Raw genomic sequence first — 21430 nt, forward strand, 5'->3', positions numbered from 1 at the left:
CTATAAATGAAAATGTGAGAGGAACTTACAGTATTACAAAGTGAATCCAAACTAATCCTTATAAAGTTCAATAAACGTCCTGACTGAATGTAAAGTTCCTTATAAATTTCAAGACCAGAAATGTACTGGTTCTCTAAGAACCATAATGTTGTGAAGGCGGCATTGTCCAGAGTTCATTCTAATAATCTGTAACAGTTTCAGAATATTATTGTAGTCCAAATAATAAGCACTTTCTATTTCCTTTCAAATAATATCTGAGTACAATGTGAAAAAAAGTCTGCAGACTTGCAACTGGAAAAGAAAAAATGAGAATGACTCCAAAATCAGAATGAATCTGATTGGTCAGTTCTATCATTATATACAGCTTCTATTAGGACTAAATTTCACAATATACCCCACTTGATGAATCTTACTACTCAGTTTATTTCGAACTTTGCTATTGATGTGACCTAGCCCAACCAATGGGAAGTTACTGAATTCTTCTAGAAATGTTGAAAAATTAATCCAAAGGTGCCATTAAGTCTGATTATTAAAATTATTATTAATAATTGTCAACATATTCATCAGCATCTATGTATTGATCCTTTGTAATATAACGAACTTAAAAAACTCAGGTCACACATGTAAAATCTAACTAAAATTATTCTGCACCATTTGCAGCCATAAATAAAAGTTTGTGTACACCAGCAGTAAGTACATGTCAGAACATATATCTGACAGCATACACTGTCAAAAAGTATATGACTTGGTTCAAAGTTAAACACTGTTCATAACATAATTATCAGTCATGATGACTGTTTAAATCTCTCTTATTACCACACTCATTCAGTAAAAGATCAATGTTTTTTTGTTTGTTTTAAAATTACTTTTTTTGTATAGATAAAGCCAAATATATTCATTTTTAAGGGCAAAAGTACCATTTTTTCTACTTAAAAAAAATGACCATTAATTTCCATCCCCACCACCTTTATATTTATTTGTTTATTCCTTCATCCGAGTTCTAAAATTCTAAAGATAATATATAGTTAAGTGGATTAGCATTGTCATTTTCTTGTGGGGTTACCTGCCTGATTGTTTTAATAGCAACACACTTGTACAAATTGAACCAAAGTTCTTTTTGAAAAGAAGTCTTCAGGTTTATACTATAGTTTACTGTTGTTGCTGTTTTGGAGTTAAATGAAAGTTTTCAGTGCAATATAGGCAGTACATGGTGGCCATTATAGCTGGCAGTGGATGAATCCATGTAAAAACCACTGACCCCCAGGAAGCTACTGGCAGCTTTCTCACACAACCACATTGGCCAAGCCTGAGACTCAAACCCACATGGACAAAGGTGACATGGCAGTGATCAGTAAAGGTGAGTGATTTAGACCACTCAGCCATCTGGGGCCCCCTTTAGTTTGTAGCCAACCATTTCCATCCAGATACTAACATTTGTTTCCAACCATTGCCTAGATTTCACATGTAGATCATTTTCTATTGTTATCATATAAAACATTAAGCCAAGTGTGAAAAATACCAAGAAGTTGAATGTACTTTGCAAAAGTTATATCTACAGTGTCCATATAAATCTTTATTTGTTCTTTTCAGCAAAATTCCATACTAAATTATGCTTGTGGCACAGGTATGCTGAACAAAACAAAGGTGAGCTAACATAATATCATTGATGTACATCAGTTATTCATTTAAGATATGTCTTATAAAATCCAAAGATTTTCCCATGTCTATAAAGATGTTATAACATCAGTTATTCATTAAAGATATGTGTTATAAAATCCATATATTCTGCCATGTTAATAAAGATGTTATAACATCATTTATTTATTTAAGATGTGTTATAAAATCCATATATTCTCTCATGTCTATAAAGATGTTATAACATCACTTATTCATTTAAGATAGGTCTTATATAATCCATATATTCTCCCATGTCTATAAAGATGTTTTAACATCAGTTATTCATTTAAGATATGTGTTATAAAATCCATATATTCTCCCATGTCTATAAAGATGTTATAACATCACTTATTCATTTAAGATAGGTCTTATATAATCCATATATTCTCCCATGTCTATAAAGATGTTTTAACATCAGTTATTCATTTAAGATATGTGTTATAAAATCCATATATTCTCCCATGTCTATAAAGATGTTATAACATCACTTATTCATTTAAGATATGTGTTATAAAATCCATATATTCTCCCATGTTAATAAAGATGTTATAACATCATTTATTTATTTAAGATGTGTTATAAAATCCATATATTCTCCTGTGTCTATAAAGATGTTATAACATCAGTTATTCATTTAAGATAGGTCTTATATAATCCATATATTCTCCCATGTCTATAAAGGTGTTATAACATCAGTTATTCATTTAAGATATGTGTTATAAAATCCATATATTCTCCTGTGTCTATAAAGATGTTATAACATCAGATATTCATTTAAGATATGTGTTATAAAATCCATATATTCACCCGTGTCTATAAAGATGTTATAACATCAGATATTCATTTAAGATATGTGTTATAAAATCCATATATTCTGCCATGTTAATAAAGATGTTATAACATCATTTATTTTTTTAAGATGTGTTATAAAATCCATATATTCTCTCATGTCTATAAAGATGTTATAACATCACTTATTCATTTAAGATAGGTCTTATATAATCCATATATTCTCCCATGTCTATAAAGATGTTTTAACATCAGTTATTCATTTAAGATATGTGTTATAAAATCCATATATTCTCCCATGTCTATAAAGATGTTATAACATCACTTATTCATTTAAGATATGTGTTATAAAATCCATATATTCTCCCATGTCTATAAAGATGTTATAACATCAGTTATTCATTTAAGATATGTGTTATAAAATCCATATATTCTCCCGTGTCTATAAAGATGTTATAACATCAGATATTCATTTAAGATATGTGTTATAAAATCCATATATTCTCCCGTGTCTATAAAGATGTTATAACATCAGATATTCATTTAAGATATGTCTTATAAAATCCATATATTCTCATATGTCTGTATAGATGTCAAATGCACAGTTGGCCATGTAAGAATATGCTGATTGTTGCACATTTATAATTATTTAGCACTTTTTATCAAGGATGTTGAACTTTTTCAGTTACTTGAATTTATGTAATGAGGATAGCCAACTTCATCTTTCAAATTGCTGTCAATTAATACCTTTTGTGCTTGCCAATATTTGTGGATATGCAAAAAATTATATTTTGTATACAGTGTTCATACATTCATTAATTTATAAGGGACTCATATTATTTCCATAGAAATTCATAGTTCATGGGAATTTAATATGTGTAGTTTGTAACAATCATGAAATCCAAGTCTATAGCCTATAAAATTAGTGAATTTTGTTATGCCTAGTTTTGTGTCATGGCTGCAGCATTCATTTCTTTTATTAACTTACTACTTAAGTTTTCAAACTGCAACTGTACTTTTCTTTTGTTCCACCCAGAAATCTTTGGCAAAATCAGATTTAAAATGTATTTCAAAATGATATAAATTGATTCACACTAAGGAAAATCTATAACATATTTCTATGGTCAATTTCAGGATGATGCTGTTTTGCAAAAGACAATCTATGCTCGAGGATGTTTCAAAGGGCTAACAGACATTATGGAGCAAAACGTTATTGTGTTTGGTGGCATTATGTTAGGAATCATTCTACCACAAGTAAGTTGTTTCGATGAATTATTCTGTATTATTCTTTTGTTCCCAGAAAAATATGGCCTGGAAACGTTTTGTATTACTTACATATTTACTCAGATGACAATATGTACAAATGGACTATTTTATTATGGTCATTCTGCACTGTGGCTACAACACCACAATTGTTTTATTGTGTTTTCATAGCTGCAGTGCAAGATGATCAAACTAATATAGTACATTTCATAAGGGTATTATTTTCAAACATCCATTTATAATCTCCCCAGTTGTTTTGGGTTTCATATTCATAAAAAAGTTAACTTTTTTTGAGTAGTAGTTTGTAAATTTTTATAAAGTAAGTATTGATGTCAAGATCATGGTAGAAACTCCAGGCTGACCAGAAAAGTAACTTTTCTCACTGTGTAGGTTTACTGCAATTATCTGTGAGCATAGTTTGCTTCAGTCATCAATGTGCATATTTTACTGCAATTATCTGTGTGCATAGTTTGCTTCAGTCATCAATGTGCATAGTTTACTGCAATTATCTGTGAGCATAGTTTGCTTCAGTCATCAATGTGCATAGTTTACTGCAATTATCTGTGTGCATAGTGGGCTTCAGTCATCAATGTGCATAGTTTAACTGCAATTATCTGTGTGCATAGTTGGCTTCAGTCATCAATGTACATAGTTTACTGCAATTATCTGTGTGCATAGTTTGCTTCAGTCATCAATGTGCAAGACATAATCATTGTTTGGGATTAATCATCCAAATGTAACTGACTAATCATCTGTTTAATGCTTTACATTTAATTTACTCATGATTTTAGTCCGATTTGGAGATGAGTACATTGTGGTCATGTTTCCTTGTAATCATCATATACACATGCTTAAGTGTATTTATAAATAGCTGACATCATCTAATATAAACCAGACTAGCTTTCTGAAAACTATTCACAACATGCATTACTTACCTTTGATGAATTGTACTAGAAAATTCATTATTTGCTTTAGTTTTACTTAACTTTTGGTGAATTCTTCAAGCACTCTTACTTGTTGTGTCATATAGTGTATGCATCTAACTAGCAGAGATCTCATGTCAAATGTAGGTTACTATGGGTTACATTTCATATGGTCAGTATTTTCATACAGCTTTGAGTGGTAAGTCATGTAGCTTGGTTTATGAATTTGTTCAATACTAGATCATAACATTAAAAGTTAGACACTGACCTTTATTAAATGCATTCATGACTTTCATTGGGCTGCACTTTCAGGTCAGTTTCTCAAGCAATTTCTTCACATATAGATCTGTCTTGTAAGAGTTCTTGTTCCTTTTTCATCACATATAGATCTGTCTTGTAAGAGTTCTTGTTCCTTTTTCATCACATATAGATCTGTCTTGTAAGAGTTCTTGTTCCTTTTTCATCGCATATAGATCTGTCTTGTAAAAGTTCTTGTTCCTTTTTATCACATATAGATCTATCTTGTAAGAGTTCTTGTTTCTTTTTCATCACATATAAATCTGTCTTGTAAGAGTTCTTGTTCCTTTTTCATCACATATAGATTTATCTTGTAAGAGTTCTTGTTCCTTTTTCATCACATCTGTGTTTGTCTTCTAACAGCTATTGTTCATTTCTCATCATATTTAGGGTTGTCTTGTAACAGCATTCATTCTTTTTCATGCAAAATTAGTGTGTGCAATTTTATTCCTTTGAGTTCATCATATATTCTTTAAGAACATTTTCAAATAATAATAATAATAATAATAATAATAATAATAATAATAATTTTCAGATTCTTCTGATTGGCTTCAGCCAGCGACTTGAAACCCAGATAAGAATTCAGTTAGCCAGACAGAAGAAATCAGTGGACTATCAGCGAGCACCAGCATTACCACATAGATAAATTTATTATTGATGTGAAGTACAGTCACCTTGTTTTATTGCTCACCTCAGTATAGCAGACACCTGTATATCAAGACCATATAATGACCATTTTTGTCAAAAGGTCAACAGAATGATCACTTTTGTTTCAATGTTCATCTGCATTTGTCTGCTGCAAGGTTTTTCTTAACTAAAAAAGTGACGGCTTGACTAAAAGTTGTTCTTTTATTACATTAATTTTAAAACATACAGGTCACTGTGTTTAAGTCTCTGGGGTGACCAGTATAGTCAGGTTTGACTGTACTCTCTGATATTTGTCCAAAAGTAAAGCTCCATCTAAAAGACAACTGTTCAAAGAAAAGAACATGCCCAAGAATAGTAATGAAAACTCTACAGGAACAGTTGGTCAATATCGAAATAATAATCTGTAATAATAATTATATGGATAACATGTATATTCAACCCAACATTCATATTTTGTATATTCATACCTGTTTGAAATTTTTGACTTCTGTTTGTTTCATATCTCCAAGAAGCTGTTGTTGGGAACTACATCTAATTTAACAACCTTCTAGCCTGTGTGATTTGGATTTTTAATGTAGCTTAAAGAATTTTTCCAGTCATATCGCTACGATGTCTGCAGTGTGGCAGTTTATAGTGATTTCTAGCACTGGGGCCTCATGCTGTAGACATGTAGCATGATATCCCACCCAGTCACATTATCCTGACACCAGGCCAGCTAGTGCTAACACTAACCTCTTAATGCTGAGCACCAAACAAGGTAGCTGTTAGTACCATTTTTATAAGTCTTTGGTATGACTCGACCAGGGATTGAACCCACAACTTTCCGCATCTGAGGTGGATGCTTTAACCACTAGGCCACTGTAGTAGTCCTCCCTTCTCACCTTTTAAAGATGCCTTGATGAATGTCTGATGAAAATCTTTTTTTGTGGATGTAATTCCTATTTACAAACTGACCTATCTGAAGTGGACAGAGCATGCAAACACATAATTCCAGTTTTCCTACTGCCTATGAAAGAGACTGTACCCTGTCATGCACAGTATTTATTACCTCTCTTAAGATGTTTCTAATGCACCTGTTTATTCATACATTTCACTGATATGGCACCCTAATGGATTTTTTTGTCGTTTTAAGCTGGTCATGGACCAGAACAGCTTATCATGTGGTCTTTTTGTCTGACATCTGTCCATCCATTAGTGCAAATTTGTTATTACTACTTCTCAAAAACTGCTTGGACCATTTCCATTGTGAGATCTGGTTGGTCCAGCATAAAATGGTACTGCTTAGGCCTCCAATATGGCCACCAAAGCAGCCATCTTGAAAATCTTGGTTTTGCTTTTTCTTTTGAATGGATGATTATACAAGTTATGGAGTTCTGGCTAAATGACTTCCTATGATGTCTGATTGGTCCAAAATGAAAATGCTGCTAATCTGTTGACTAATATGACCACCACAGTAGCCATCTTGTAAATTGTGTTATTGCTCCTGCTCCTGCATGGTAAGTCATAAGGACAGTAGCCTTCATATGATTTTAACTTAGTCCTAAATGAAAATGGTTCAGTTCAGACATGTTTATAACCACGATATGTGTTATCTTGCCAATCATGTTATTGCTATTACCCATGATCAGAACCGCCATGTCAACCTGGGAATTTCACAACAAGACTTATTATGATGTTTGGTTGGTTGTAAATGAACACAGTGCCAATCTGAAATCCAATATGGTCACCAAATCAGAAATCTTTAAAATCTTCCTATTGCTACTCCTTAATGGAAAGTCATATCAACATGGAGTATTCACCAGAAGACTTCTTTTACTGTCCCAGTTCATTAAAATTGTATTGATTTGATATTCAATATGGCCACCAAAACAGCCATCTTGAAATCTTATTGCTACTCCTCAAAATTGTTTGTCATATTGACATAGCATTTTTTACAAACAACGTTTTGTGATATCTAGTTGGTCCTAAATAAAATTGGTTCCCAGCAGACATACAATGTGGCTTCCACAAAATGAAAAACATTGAAAATATAATTTGAAAATCTGATCACTCAAGAATATCAGAGATATTTTCAGTACTCATGATACAAACACAAAATAAATGGTCTCATATTAAATTTTTGGAAATTCTTTTCAGACAGCATAGCATCAGGCCATTAGAGAGGCTTTTATTTATAGATGGCTTCTTCGGTATCAACTATTAAGTTTACCACCCTCTGTCAAGGAAATCAATATATATATATATTCTTTAAAGGTACATAATTTTTCATGTCCCTGTATTGTCCTTTATGGACAGGTTTTAATGTAATTTACAAATGTGAACAATAATTTTATTTTTTTATCATTCTTTCTATGCAGAATTTTGTATTATGATAACACCGAAGTTGTATTTTCCAGAAAAGGGGTTCATTTTTCTATAAATATTTCAAGTTACTGATAGTCATTTAAATCCAATGTAGAACTGTGTCCAGTAATTCCATCTAATAACCATGTCCAGTAATTCTGTCTAATAACTGTGTCCAGTAATTTTGTCTAATAACCGTGTCCAGTAATTCTGTCTAATAACTGTGTCCAGTAATTCTGTCTAATTGTGTCCAGTAATTTTGTCTAATAACCGTGTCCAGCAATTCTGTCTAATAACTGTGTCCAGTAATTCTGTCTAATAACCATGTCCAGTAATTCTGTCTAATAACTGTGTCCAGTAATTTTGTCTAATAACCATGTTCATTAATTCTGTCTAATAACTGTGTCCAGTAATTCTGTCTAATAACCATGTCCATTAATTCTGTCTAATAACTGTGTCCAGTAATTCAATAACTTTGTCCAGTAATTCTGTCTAATAACTGTGCCCAGTAATTCTGTCTAATAACCATGTCCAGTAATTCTGTCTGATAACTGTGTCCAGTAATTCTGTCTAATAACTGTGTCAGATAAATTTGCAAGATAAGATTAACCCAGTTGTTAGTTACATAGATTTGTAATGATCTGGACCTATCATAAAATGTTCTTATAACTGCATTTCCAGGGCAGTGAGTCATAAGCAGCTACCAAAGGGATTGATAAATTCTGGATGGGTAAGATGGTCACTTGTAAGGAGAAGATAAATATAAAGACAGAACTGAAAATCAGCCCTTGACTGGATATGAAAGGTTATTGTATATAATAGGTGACTCTTATGGGTGGCTACATTATAAATTAAGTTAGATATATATAAGGCAGGACCTTGTATTCAATTTCTGATTATTACTTTATCTGAAAAAAATCCCATAGTTAGCAATGAGTCTGGATAATTCAAATGTTTCAAATTGTATCTGTGTTGCTATTGTATAATCTATGCAGTCATACATTTTAAAACTATGTGGATGTATGTATGACTTTGATAGGATGAGTTTCTGTATGAGTGAATAAGCATTTCTAATCATCTGTAACTTTGTGTATTTGTTTACTCTTGTCTTCCAGTCATGTGATTTTCAATTTTTAATTATTTTATATAAAGTTTTATAAATCAGCTTCATATCTCACTATTTTTAGTTCAATTGGGCATCTTGCTAATCTCCTTATCACTGCTCTTACACAGTTGATGGTCTTATATTTATATGGTATTGCCACTAATAGATGTCTTATAATGGTCTTATATTTATATGGTATTGCCACTAATAGATGTCTTAGGATGGTCTTATATTCATATGGTATTGCCATTAATAGATGTCTTAGGATGGTCTTATATTTATATGGTATTGCCACTAATAGATGTCTTAGGAAGGTCTTATTTTTAGATGGTATTGCCACTAATTGATGTCTTATAATGGTCTTATATTTATATGGTATTACCACTAATGTCTTAGGATGGTCATATATTTATATGGTATTGCCACTGATAGATGTGTTAGGATGGTCTTATATTTATATAGTATTGCTACTAATAGACGTGTTAGGATGGTCTTATATTTATATGGTATTGCCACTAATAGATGTCTCAGGATGGTCTTATATTTATATGGTATTGCCACTAATAGATGTCTTAGGAAGGTCTTATTTTTAGATGGTATTGCCACTAATAGATGTCTTAGGATGGTCTTATATTTATATGATATTGCCACTAATAGATGTGTTGTGATGTCTGGTTGGTACTAAATGAAAACAATGATGATTTGACATCCAGCATGGCTGCCATCATTTTGATATGGGTCCTTTGCCAAAAGACATCTTATGATATCTGGTTGGTACAAAATGAAAACAATGATGATTTGACATCCAGCATGGCTGCCATCATTTTGATATGGGTCCTTTGCCAAAAGATATCCTTTGATATCTGGTTGGTACAAAATGAAAACAATGATGATTTGACATCTTGAAACTCTTGAAGTGTCTCCTCTTGCACAAATGGTTGTTTTGATATGGGTGTTTCACCAAAAGACTTCTTATGATGTCTGGTTGGTACAAAATGAAAATGGTGTCAGTTGCACTGCTGATGTGTCTTGAAAAACTTGTTACTGCTATTTCTTCTAAGGGCTATTCCATTTAAACATACCCCTGGGTGGGGGGAGGCACATTCAAAAATGGGTGACCACCCATAGAAGTGATTTTTTTCTACCACCACCAGTCATAGCAGTGAATTTTGGACACCCATGCCCATGCATCTTTTGATATGGCACAGAAGTAATTATTGCTTATTGATGACCATGCATGGAAGTTTTTTTATTTTGCTGTCCGTGGGGTAGTGGTATGTTTAAATGGAATAGCCCTAAAGAGATGGCCTTAGTAAAGTGGTTTTCACTAAAATACTTTTTCTGATGTGTAGCTGTTCCTACTTGCAAATGGTGCCAATCAGATCTCTGAAATGATTGACATCTGAAAAGGTCTTCTTTAAGAATGGAAAATCATATTGACCTGGTGTTTTCATCTTGAAAATTTTGTTATTTCTGATAATCCTGAACAGTCAGACTTAGCAGCAGGGATTTCGCTAAAAACCTGTGTTGATCTTAGTTATAAATGATAGTAAACAGACCTTCAGGATGATAGCCCAGGTGGCCATGTTGTATATCAATATTACTATTCCAAATGAAGGTGGCCATGTTGTATATCAATATCACTATTCCAAATGAAGGTTAAATCAAGATTGGTCTTTCTCTGAATCACTTCTTACTATGTGCAATCGTAAAATAAAAGTAGGCTGATGCTACCTCCCAAAATGTGAAAAATCTCATTATAGCATCTTCTGGATGGATGGCCATGCTGTTGACCAGTTTTTTATATTAAAAAAAACATTCTTTCCTGCAAGATGTGCTTTTCTATGTTGCAATGATGTTGATCCAAGCTCCACAACAACAGCTTTGATAGCTATCCTAAAATTTCTTATAGAGCTAGTTTTCCTGAATAAATATTCATATATGGGGTTTTCACAAAACCACCGTAACAGCATGTAACTATTTCTGTAGAAAATGGTGCTTATCTAACACCAACATGGCACCATCGAGACTGTCTACAAAATCCAGTCATTACTACTCCTCTTACATGAATTGTGGCATTGACGATAGGCATTATAACTTAAACATTTCTTGCAAAATGTAATTGGATTCTGAATGTTAATATCTAACTACAAACATATCTTTACTCTGTAAAGGATATTGAAAACTAGACTAATTTTCTGTGGTGGTGGCAAGTCAAAGGCTAATTAATTCTTGAAGGGCTAAGGAGCAAGGACAAAGTCCATTACATGCATTTTATGCTCATTGAACTTGGTAACTTGTACATATACAAATCAGATTGTCCAGGTAACTTGGTAACTTGTACATATACAAATCAAATTGACAAGGCTTTATACAGAATATAGTTGCATGCAAGTAAGCAAGAAAGTATGTAAGCTGCACTGGTTTGGGTTAGGGTCAGGATGCCAGATGTAGTGGTTTGGGTTAGGGTCATGATGTCAGCTGTAGTGGTTTGGGTTAGGGTCAGATCGTCAACTGTAGTGGCTTGGGTTAGGGTCATGATGTCAGCTGTAGTGGTTTGGGTTTGGGTCATGTCAGCTGTAGTGGTTTGGGTTAGGGTCAGGATATCAGATGTAGTGGTTTGGGTTAGGGTCAGGATGTCAGCTGTAGTGGCTTGTGTTAGGGTCATGATGTCAGATGTAGTGGTTTGGGTTAGAGTCATGATGTCAGATGTAGTGGTTTGGTTTAGGGTCATGATGTCAGATGTAGTGGTTTGGGTTAGGGTCATGATGTCAGCTGTAGTGGTTTGGGTTAGGGTCAGGGTGTCAGCTGTAGTGGTTTGGGTTAAGGTCAGGATGTCAGATGTAGTGGTTTTGGGTTAGGGTCATGATGTCAGATGTAGTGGTTTGGGTTAGGGTCATGATGTCAGATGTAGTGGTTTGGGTTAGGGTCATGATGTCAGCTGTAGTGGTTTGGGTTAGAGTCAGGGTGTCAGCTGTAGTGGTTTGGGTTAGGGTCAGGGTGTCAGCTGTAGTAGCTTGTGTTAGGGTCAGGATGTCAGATGTCGTGGTTTTGGGTTAGGGTCAGGATGTCAGATGTAGTGGTTTGGGTTGATTTAACTAAACTTTGCATGTGGGGACTTCTTTACATTCAGTGAGTTCATAACCATACTTTTCATATGGGTACTTCGTGACATTCATTAAATTTGAATCAATAATTTTCTATCCATGTTATCAGGTTGAAGTTTAAAGACCAAGAAAAAGACTTTTGTACTACAGTTAACAGCTGTCATATCATCATGTTAACCATACTTACAACTGTCATATCAACATGTTAACTGGAGTAACAGTTTACTGAGAAAATTTGTAACCAGATTTGGTATATTGGAGTTTCTCAGGAATATCTGTGATGGTTTTGATGCAAAGTAGTTAATAGGAAAGAATGGACAGAAGAAATGGACTTATTTTGAATTCCTGACATTTTATAAGCCATTAGAGTGCTTGCCAGTCCCTTCATGGGACTCTTGTTTCTTAAACTTACCATATTAGGAGACATATTTGAGCAAAGTTAAAATGCTTCTTTATTTTACATTGCAATCATTTGATAGTCTAGCTGGAATATTTTATATTGCAACAACCCCAATCATATGATAGTCTAGCTGGAATATTTTATATTGCAACACCCCAATCATTTGATAGTCTAGCTGGAATATTTTATATTGCAACACCCCAATCATTTGATTGTCTAGCTGGAATATTTTATATTGCAACACCCCAATCATATGATAGTCTAGCTGGAATATTTTATATTGCAACACCCCAATCATTTGATTGTCTAGCTGGAATATTTTATATTGCTACAACCTAGACCTTTGATAGGTTAGAAAATTTGTGTTCTGTCAACTCTGTCCTTTCATAGGCTAGCTGGAATATTTTACACTGAAACAACCCAGTCCTTTCATTGGCATTTCATCCTCTGTTATTGTTCATAATAAGATGCTGGCTTCCTCCAGCATGAAATCACCATACTGCATTGCCATTTTAATTGAGTTGGTATGCAAGGTAGTTACACAGGTGTTTATTTGATGAAATTGTGGGAAGACTTGAGATCAGACAAGTGTTTATTTCATAAATGGCAGGAAGACTAGATCAGACTTTATATTGATGAGTGAAGGATGATTCTTTGTGAAATGTTGCATTAAGTACAGTAACATTTTTTAAAATTTATACTTTTACATAGCTAAGGGTCAGAGAAATCCAAAATTGGCAAAGAAATATTGAGGATTTATATAGGTTTAAGATCATAGATTTAAAGACGTGGAAATGAGAGTGAGTAAATTTTTCTAGTATGACAATTATTGAGATCAAATTTATGTAATAGAACACAGCCTATGTATGTGCCAATGTGTGACATGTACAGCCTATGTATGACATGTACAGCCTATGTATGACATGTATTGCCTATATATGACATGCACAGCCTTTGTATGGCAGGTCATAATTTGCTACAAATTTTACAAGGTATTGTATACTTTTCATTGACTTAATTACTTTTATTTAAAGGTTGATAATGAGATTGTTACAGCAATATGAACATAATTTTTCTTTCTTATTACTTAACACATTAATCCCTGGAGTTTTTTGTTGTTTTTGCCTGAAATTCGAGTAGGGAACAAATTTTGAAAGCTATTTCTGAATAAATCATAATACATCAACTTCCAGGTGGTTTTCAAATAACCTAATGCCTAGTTGTGCTAGAAACATTGTTTTTCATTGGCTATTTGGCTCACGCATGAGCAGATGGGTAAAAGTTGGAGTTCTTTTTTCTTTTTCTTTTTTTCTGTATTTTGCTTAATGGACCCATTATTTTTGTATCAAGACCACTCTTCATTCCAAGTGCCCATCTTTTCTTACTTTTTGCAAAGGTTCATCTGTCTGTCTGTAGTTCTAACTGGTCTGCCTTAGATCCGAGACCAAAAAGTCTCAAATCCGGGCACAAAATCGGATTCCGACCACAGGCGAATTTTGGGTGGGAAAAAATCGGGTCCAAAAATATGAGGTTTTTCCCTCAGTATTTTGTAGTGCAACTAGAACTTCCAGATTATTTGGTATCATTGTAAAGCTACATCTGTCTACCTTTTTATAATACTACCCACTTTAGTGTATCTTACATGACCTTGATGCTAGAGAGCTTGGCAGAAGGCTACTACCTCCTGCCACATAAACTCGTCGGCAGGGGTTAATGTTTTAACAAGAGACTGAAGTGTTTATGATACACCAGGATAAAATATGATGTCATATTGATGACATTATGTAATGCTTGCATCATGTTATCTCATTGACATCATGAAATGCTTGAATCATTTCATATTGTTGATATTATGTAATGCTTGCATCATTTCATATTGATTACATTATTTGATACTGCTTGCATCATTCAGTATTTGGATTTCACAAAAGCATAATACACCTTAAACTGTAACTTGAATGATTGCAAACAACATTTTCAATTAAAGCCAACATTCAAGTCCTGCTATTAGAAATGTTGTATGTACTATGATCTATACTTAAATAAAATTGATAAATAATAAATCCATATTAATAACCTTACCTATATACAGTATAAAATTTACATGTCATGCTACAATGATTTTTGTATTTTTTATATTAAGTTCTGTAGCCACATAGATCTTCACTTCAGTGCAAATAGCTGGATATAAATATAACAGAAGAAATCCATTTATACAAACTTGGGATGAAGTTAAAATACAAAGAATGCCATGTCCATCGCCTATTTATATTTTTAAATATGTTGGGGATGGAAGAGAATGTGTCTGTTTTAACTATGTCAGTGATGGGAGAGAATGTGTGTTTTAGCTATGTCAAGAAGGGAAAAGAATGTGTGTGTTTTAACTGTGTCAAGGAGGGAAGAGAATGTGAGTATTTTGAACTACCGGTATGTCATGGAGTGAGGAGAGTGTGTGTGTGTTGCGAGTTTATTTCCAGTCCATTTGATGTGTGTGTTTTGACTATGTCAAGAAGGGAAAAGAATGTGTGTGTTTTGACTATGTCAGGAAGGGAAAAGAATTTGTGTGTTTTAACTATGTCAAGGAGGGAAGAGAATGTGTTTGTTTTAGCTTTGTCAAGGAGGGACAAGACTCCGAGTATTTTGAACTATCATGGAGTGAGGAGATTGTGTGTGTGTGTGTTGCGAGTTTTTTCCAGTCCATTTGCTTCTATTTTGTTTGTATAAATCCCTGCAATAAACCAAAATACAAATCAAATATATATATTTCATGTCAAAATTAAATGTTCATTTCTTATTTTTAACTCATCTCTACCAGGTAGAGGAGACATATTGTACTAACTTGTGAATTGGCATCTCCATTGGTGCTGGCATCCTCTCATGCAGAAAATTGGCATCTCCATTGGTGCTGGCATCCTCTCATGCAGAAAATTGACATCTGCATAGGTGTTGGCATCCTTGCATGTAAAGGTATTTACATATGTACAGCCTCATTGCATCTTAACAAGTCTTTCTTTATATGTCCTATGCACCAATTTGTAGTGACTTTTACCTCACCTCTTTTGAAGTTGAGAGGGCAAAGGGAGTTAACTCTGTACATGCAGACTCATGATTTGTATATTCCTGGTTTAGATTTTGCCTTCAGCTAAGGCTTTGGCAGTCTGTAAACATACTGTTGCATCTGGAATCATGCAGGTTATTGAGAGTCTATGCATCTTGGCTAGTACTACACCCTTGGCACAAAATTAGATAACTGACCTAAATTCCATGCTTAATGTTAAATTTTCTCATTTAAATTTATTTCTCAAGGTCTGTTCAGATTTATCAGACTAGACCTGCATCTCCTAATACCATGCATGTACTACAAAGAAGGTCACTAGTGTTCTCTACATTTCACATTTTGTTGGCTTATGTCAAGTGTTAGCATTTAACTTATCATGACAGGTTGTTTGTACCCTCTATAGATACATTTAACTTATCATGACAGGTTGTTTGTACCCTCTATAGATACATTTAACTTATCATGACAGGTTGTTTGTACCCTCTATAGATACATTTTTACCAGGAATCATAACACTTGGTAAGTAGATTATTTTAAGGAGTCCTTGTCACATATATTTGTCACTGTGACCTATATTTCATGTTTCACGGACTTTAGATCTTGTATTTCTCAAGATATGATCATGCAGAAATCATTAGACTAGATAATTGTATGCATCTCTATTAGTACCACACTCTTGCAGCAAAAGGTCTGTGTGACCTACATTTAACATTTTACTGGATATTTGCATTTAGCTCATGTCCATATAGATTTGTTGAACCTTAAATACATAATGTTATACCTGGAATACTGAAACTTGGTGAGGAGATGCATCTAAACCAGAATTATTCCCTTATCACAGAAGTAAATGATTATTATTTTATTCTTTAAGTGGATCAGAGCTTGTATTTGATGTTCAGACATTCTTCATTGCAAGACTCATGCATCCCTGTTATTACCACACCCTTATATCAAAAGAAGTTTATCATTAAATATATCTCCGGTTAGGTTTTTGTGTTTTGGTCGCAACTACATGAGCTTTTGATTTGCTACTGTTTTACTTAGGAAACTTGTTGAGGAGATGAACATTGATAAATTCTATATATTAATTGCAAGAGGTTTCTTTGACATGTATTTCATTGTTTGGTGAATTTTGTGGGTAATGTTCTTGGGTGCTGTTGACATATATATATATTAGTACTAAACACTTAGGAGCCCCTGGTGGCTGAGTGATCAAAAGTGCTCACCTTTACCAATCACTGCCATCTCACCTTTTCCCACATGGGTTCAAGCCACAGGCTCAGCCATTATTGGTATGTGAGGAAGCTCCCAGTAGCTTTCAGCAAGTCTGAGATTCTTACCAGGTTTTTCCAGGTTATGCCTTTGCCAATTATACTGGCTGCCATGTACAGCATATCTTGCACTAAGAAATGGCATTCAACCCAAAACAACAACTAAATACTTGCAACCAAAAGGTCATTTAACATAGATTTTATGCCTTAATAACAAAGGTTGTCTTTTTATCTTGTTCATGACCAGATAGATTTTTGAATACTAGATGCGTCACAGCCTATTCAGAAATTCATCAGAGAGCACACGTTATTGAGTAATCATAGTGCCTTCTGCACTAGCAGTGCTTAATGCCTTTGTAACTGAGCTCAGAGCTGGTTGTCACTCCAAGGCCACTCAAAGCCTGTACCTTTATCACTCCAAGGCCACTCAAAGCCTGTACCTTTATCACAACAAGACCACTCAAAGCCTGTAATTTTATAACAAGGCCACTCAGAGCCTGTTACATTATCAAAACAAGGCCATTCAAAGCCTGTAACATTATCACAAAGCCACTCAAAGCCTGTAACATTATCACAAAGCCACTCAAAGCCTGTAACATTATCAAAAAGCCACTCAAAGCCTGTAACTTTATCCCAAGGCCACTCAAAGCCTGTAACTTTTTCCCAAGGCCACTCAAAACCTGTAATGTTATCACAACAAGGCCTCTCAAAGTCTGTAACTTTGTCATGCCAAGGCCACTTTAAGTCTGTAACTTTGTCCCTCCAAGGCCACTCAAAGCTTGTAACATTATCACAAGGCCACTCAAAGCCTGTAACTTCATCACTCCAAAGCCACTCAAAGCCTATAACATTATCAAAACAAGGCCACTCAAAGTCTGTAACTTTTTCATGGCAAGGCCACTCAAAGCCTGTAACTTTGTCATGGCAAGGCCACTCAGAGCCTGTAACTTTGTCATGGCAAGGCCACTCAGAGCCTGTAACTTTTTCATGGCAAGGCCACTCAAAGCCTGTAACTTTGTCATGGCAAGGCCACTCAGAGCCTGTAACTTTTTCATGGCAAGGCCACTCAAAGCCTGTAACTTTGTCATGGCAAGGCCACTCAAAGCCTGTAACTTTTTCATGGCAAGGCCACTCAAAGCCTAACTTTTTCATGGCAAGGCCACTCAAAGCCTGTAATTTTGTCATGGCAAGGCCACTCAAAGCCTGTAACTTTGTCATGGCAAGGACACTCAAAGCCTGTAACTTTTTCATGGCAAGACCACTCAAAGCCTGTAACTTTGTCATGGCAAGGACACTCAAAGCCTGCAACATTATCACAAGGCCACTCAAAGCTTGTATCTTCATCACTCAAAGCCTGTAACATTATCACAACAATGCCACTCAAAGCCTCTAACTTTGTCACTATAAGGCCACTCAAAGTCTGTAATATTAAAACAAGGCCACTCAAAGCCCGTAGCTTTGTCATTACAAGGCCACTCAAAGCCTGTAACTTTGTCATTACAAGGCCACTCAAAGCCTGTAACATTATCACAAGGCCATTCAAAGCTTGTAACTTTGTCATGGCAAGGCCACTCAAAGCCTCTAACTTTGTCACTATAAGGCCACTCAAAGCCTGTAACATTATCACAACAAGGCCACTCAAAGCCTGTAACTTTGTCATTACAAGGCCACTCAAAGCCTGTAACATTATCACAAGGCCACTCAAAGCCTGTAACTTTGTAACAATAAAGTCACTCATAACCTGTAAATTTATCACTCCAGTTCCACTCAAAGCCTGTAACATTTGCCCCTTAAAATCAGTTTTATAGTTATTGACAATGACAGCAGCTTCAGAAGCCGATTTTCAGAGCAATGATTCGAAGAAACCAAGAAGAAAAAGAAAATCTTTGGGATTTTTGCTTCAATATATTACCATTGAATTGTTCTTAAAATAATGGCCATTTTAATTGTTGCAATGTTTAATTGTCAAGACCTTTTAGTCTTAATTTTTTTCTGTGTGGTAATTAATGTTTTCGAACAGTAGACTGCTAAAAGCTTCTTAGAGATACACTTTGTAATCATTATGAATCGCTTTCTGTTTTTGGTATCTGCTCACATTTTAGTTCAAGCAGTCATATCTAACATCCCCCAAAATATATTTTTTATGAATCTTTTTAATGTTACTGTTAAGACATAGTCACAGTCAGTATTAAATTAGGTATCATGCCTATTAGATGTACCCTGTGTATCTAAATAGGTGAGGATCAATGAAAGACCTATATAGCTAGATTATGGAATTCTCTGATTGAATTTTCAAGTGCTTTCTGCTTATTTTTGTGTTGAGACTAAACCAGAAACATAACGCAGTCTTGTGAAAACCAAGCATTGCCCCTGTTGATGCAAAAAAAACCCCACAGATTAAGTTGCAAAGGCTGCATAGCACTACCTGTTGTGTTTTCAAGTTGTCAATTTGTAAAGATCACATATCTAACACAATTCAGAGTGCTGGACTTGATCAACTCACTTAGGAAAATATTATTTACTGGATTTAATCCTTATTGAATACATGCAAGTTTAAGATAGCACCATTTTTATTTTGAAAGAAAAAAAGGGTTGAGCATTTATTAGGCAGAATATGGTATGTGTCAAACATATCTTCTAGAATTACAATTAATTATATTTTTTATGAACCACCTTCTCAAGTCACAGATAGGTTTTATTGCAACTTAATTAATACTTAGATTTTTAATTGTTTTCTTTTCTATTTATTAATAATATTTTGTGTTACTTTTACATTGTTGGAAAAATTATTTTGTTTGTATGTGCATGTGCATTTATAGCTTTTGTTCTGCTTATTCTGTGAGAATATTTTAAATTTTGTTATTGCTGTTACTATAAATGACACTGTGATTTGAAGCACTGACCAATCAGATTGCTCGAAATGCAAGTAGTATATCAACCTTTTATCTACTGAAAACTTTGTGTAATTCTCATATGTTTAATTTTAAATGTGTTACTGATATTCAGAAAATCATTACTTAATAATTTTACATACTGTTCTGAATAGAATATGATTTAAAAAAATCTCATTTTATTGAACATTTAAAATTGATGGATGTTTGAATAAAGGATGATTTTTATGCTTGCAATAATTTTTTCTTTCATGATAGATTGGAGATGCTGCATCACATGATACTGTTGGTTACTGTCTTTCATATATACCATATCTAATACTTGCTTATAAGGGCAAGTCCAACTGCAAATTGCACAGACACATATCTGCCATTGCATAATGCATCAACAGATCTGGTTCTATGCAGTTTGTTAGGACTCATCAGTAAAACAAACAACATAGACCATAATCTGCAGGCACATTATAATATGGCAGATCTAGGACTTTGCTGTTTGCAATTTTACTCAGGCTATAATCGAATACATATGGTACTGAGACCTTGCAAAGAAACCATTTTGCAACTTTCTGTGATTCCCTTTCTATAATGACAGCATTGCAAGACCTTGAATCAGTGAACATATCAGGTCCTACAGAAGTATGACTCTTTCATTTGAACAAAGTATTCTTCAATGTTAGCTGCCAAATCATGTTAGTATAATGATAACAAAAGCAGCCATAGCTACATTGTAGTCACCAGTTGATGAATTTAAGATTCTATATAACATTAATCATCATGCTGCATCAACTTGGCAAAAGTTTTGAAATTAAAACTATAAACAAGCTACATGGAATCAGACACTTTATTGGAAAGCCTGAATGTAGAACATGACATGGTACTGCGTGCACGCATACCTGACCCATGTACGAACTGTAGAGATGGTACTTTGTGCACATGTGCCTGATCCATGTACGAACTGTAGAGATGGTACTTTGTGCACATATGCCTGATCCATGTTTATATCATGAAGGGTGAATTAACCACAACCAGAATGTGTGCCTTGCTAAGGAGAGTAAAGAAAATTCTTGCTGAGTGCACTGTCTTTCATCCTGTGGGCCAAAAGCATAATTTTATCTCAATTACTTTATTTATAAACTTAATAATGATGTACCACCAGAGGAAATTGTTACCTGTTAAAAAGAGTGATTTATATAACAAAAAAAGATCTAATATTTGAAAGGTTTTATCTTCTATCCGATATACTATTTAAAGAAATTTGTTTGCAGTTTTTACAGTTTATCTTTTACAAATTTACTTTTATTTGGACAAAAAATTTCTAGAACATTTTAGTTATTCTTACTTTAACAGTTTTACAACCTAACATTTATTCAGTACTATGTAGCCAGGTATGTGCTGATGTGATATTAAACACTATATATTATATATTTTATAATTGTTTTAGAAATCATAAATGAATATTCACAGAAATCACTGCACAAATATTTATTGTACATGTAAAAATGTTCAAGCAGTTTTATTTTCACAACTTTAATAGGGCCGCTCCAGTGGCCTAGTGGTTAGAGCATCCGCCTCAGATGTGGGAGGTTGTGGGTTTGATCCCCAGCCGAGTCATACCAAAGACTTACAAAAATGGTACTAACAGCTGCCTCACTTGATGC

The 21430-nt window shown here is 34.1% G+C and overlaps 1 long non-coding RNA gene across 1 annotated transcript; it reads left to right on the forward strand.

Moving 5' to 3' along the window:
* Positions 1-1596: 1596 nt before the first annotated feature.
* LOC149772394 (uncharacterized) lies at positions 1597-20000 on the forward strand. Its single transcript, XR_016417712.1, has 3 exons — positions 1597-1644; positions 3601-3720; positions 5485-20000. It is a non-coding gene; the product is annotated as an uncharacterized LOC149772394 (long non-coding RNA).
* Positions 20001-21430: the final 1430 nt, after the last annotated feature.

This window comes from Sinohyriopsis cumingii, unplaced genomic scaffold, assembly GCF_028554795.1.
Source record: "Sinohyriopsis cumingii isolate HCF-2022 unplaced genomic scaffold, ASM2855479v2 utg001510l, whole genome shotgun sequence".
NCBI classification, from domain to species: domain Eukaryota; kingdom Metazoa; phylum Mollusca; class Bivalvia; order Unionida; family Unionidae; genus Sinohyriopsis; species Sinohyriopsis cumingii.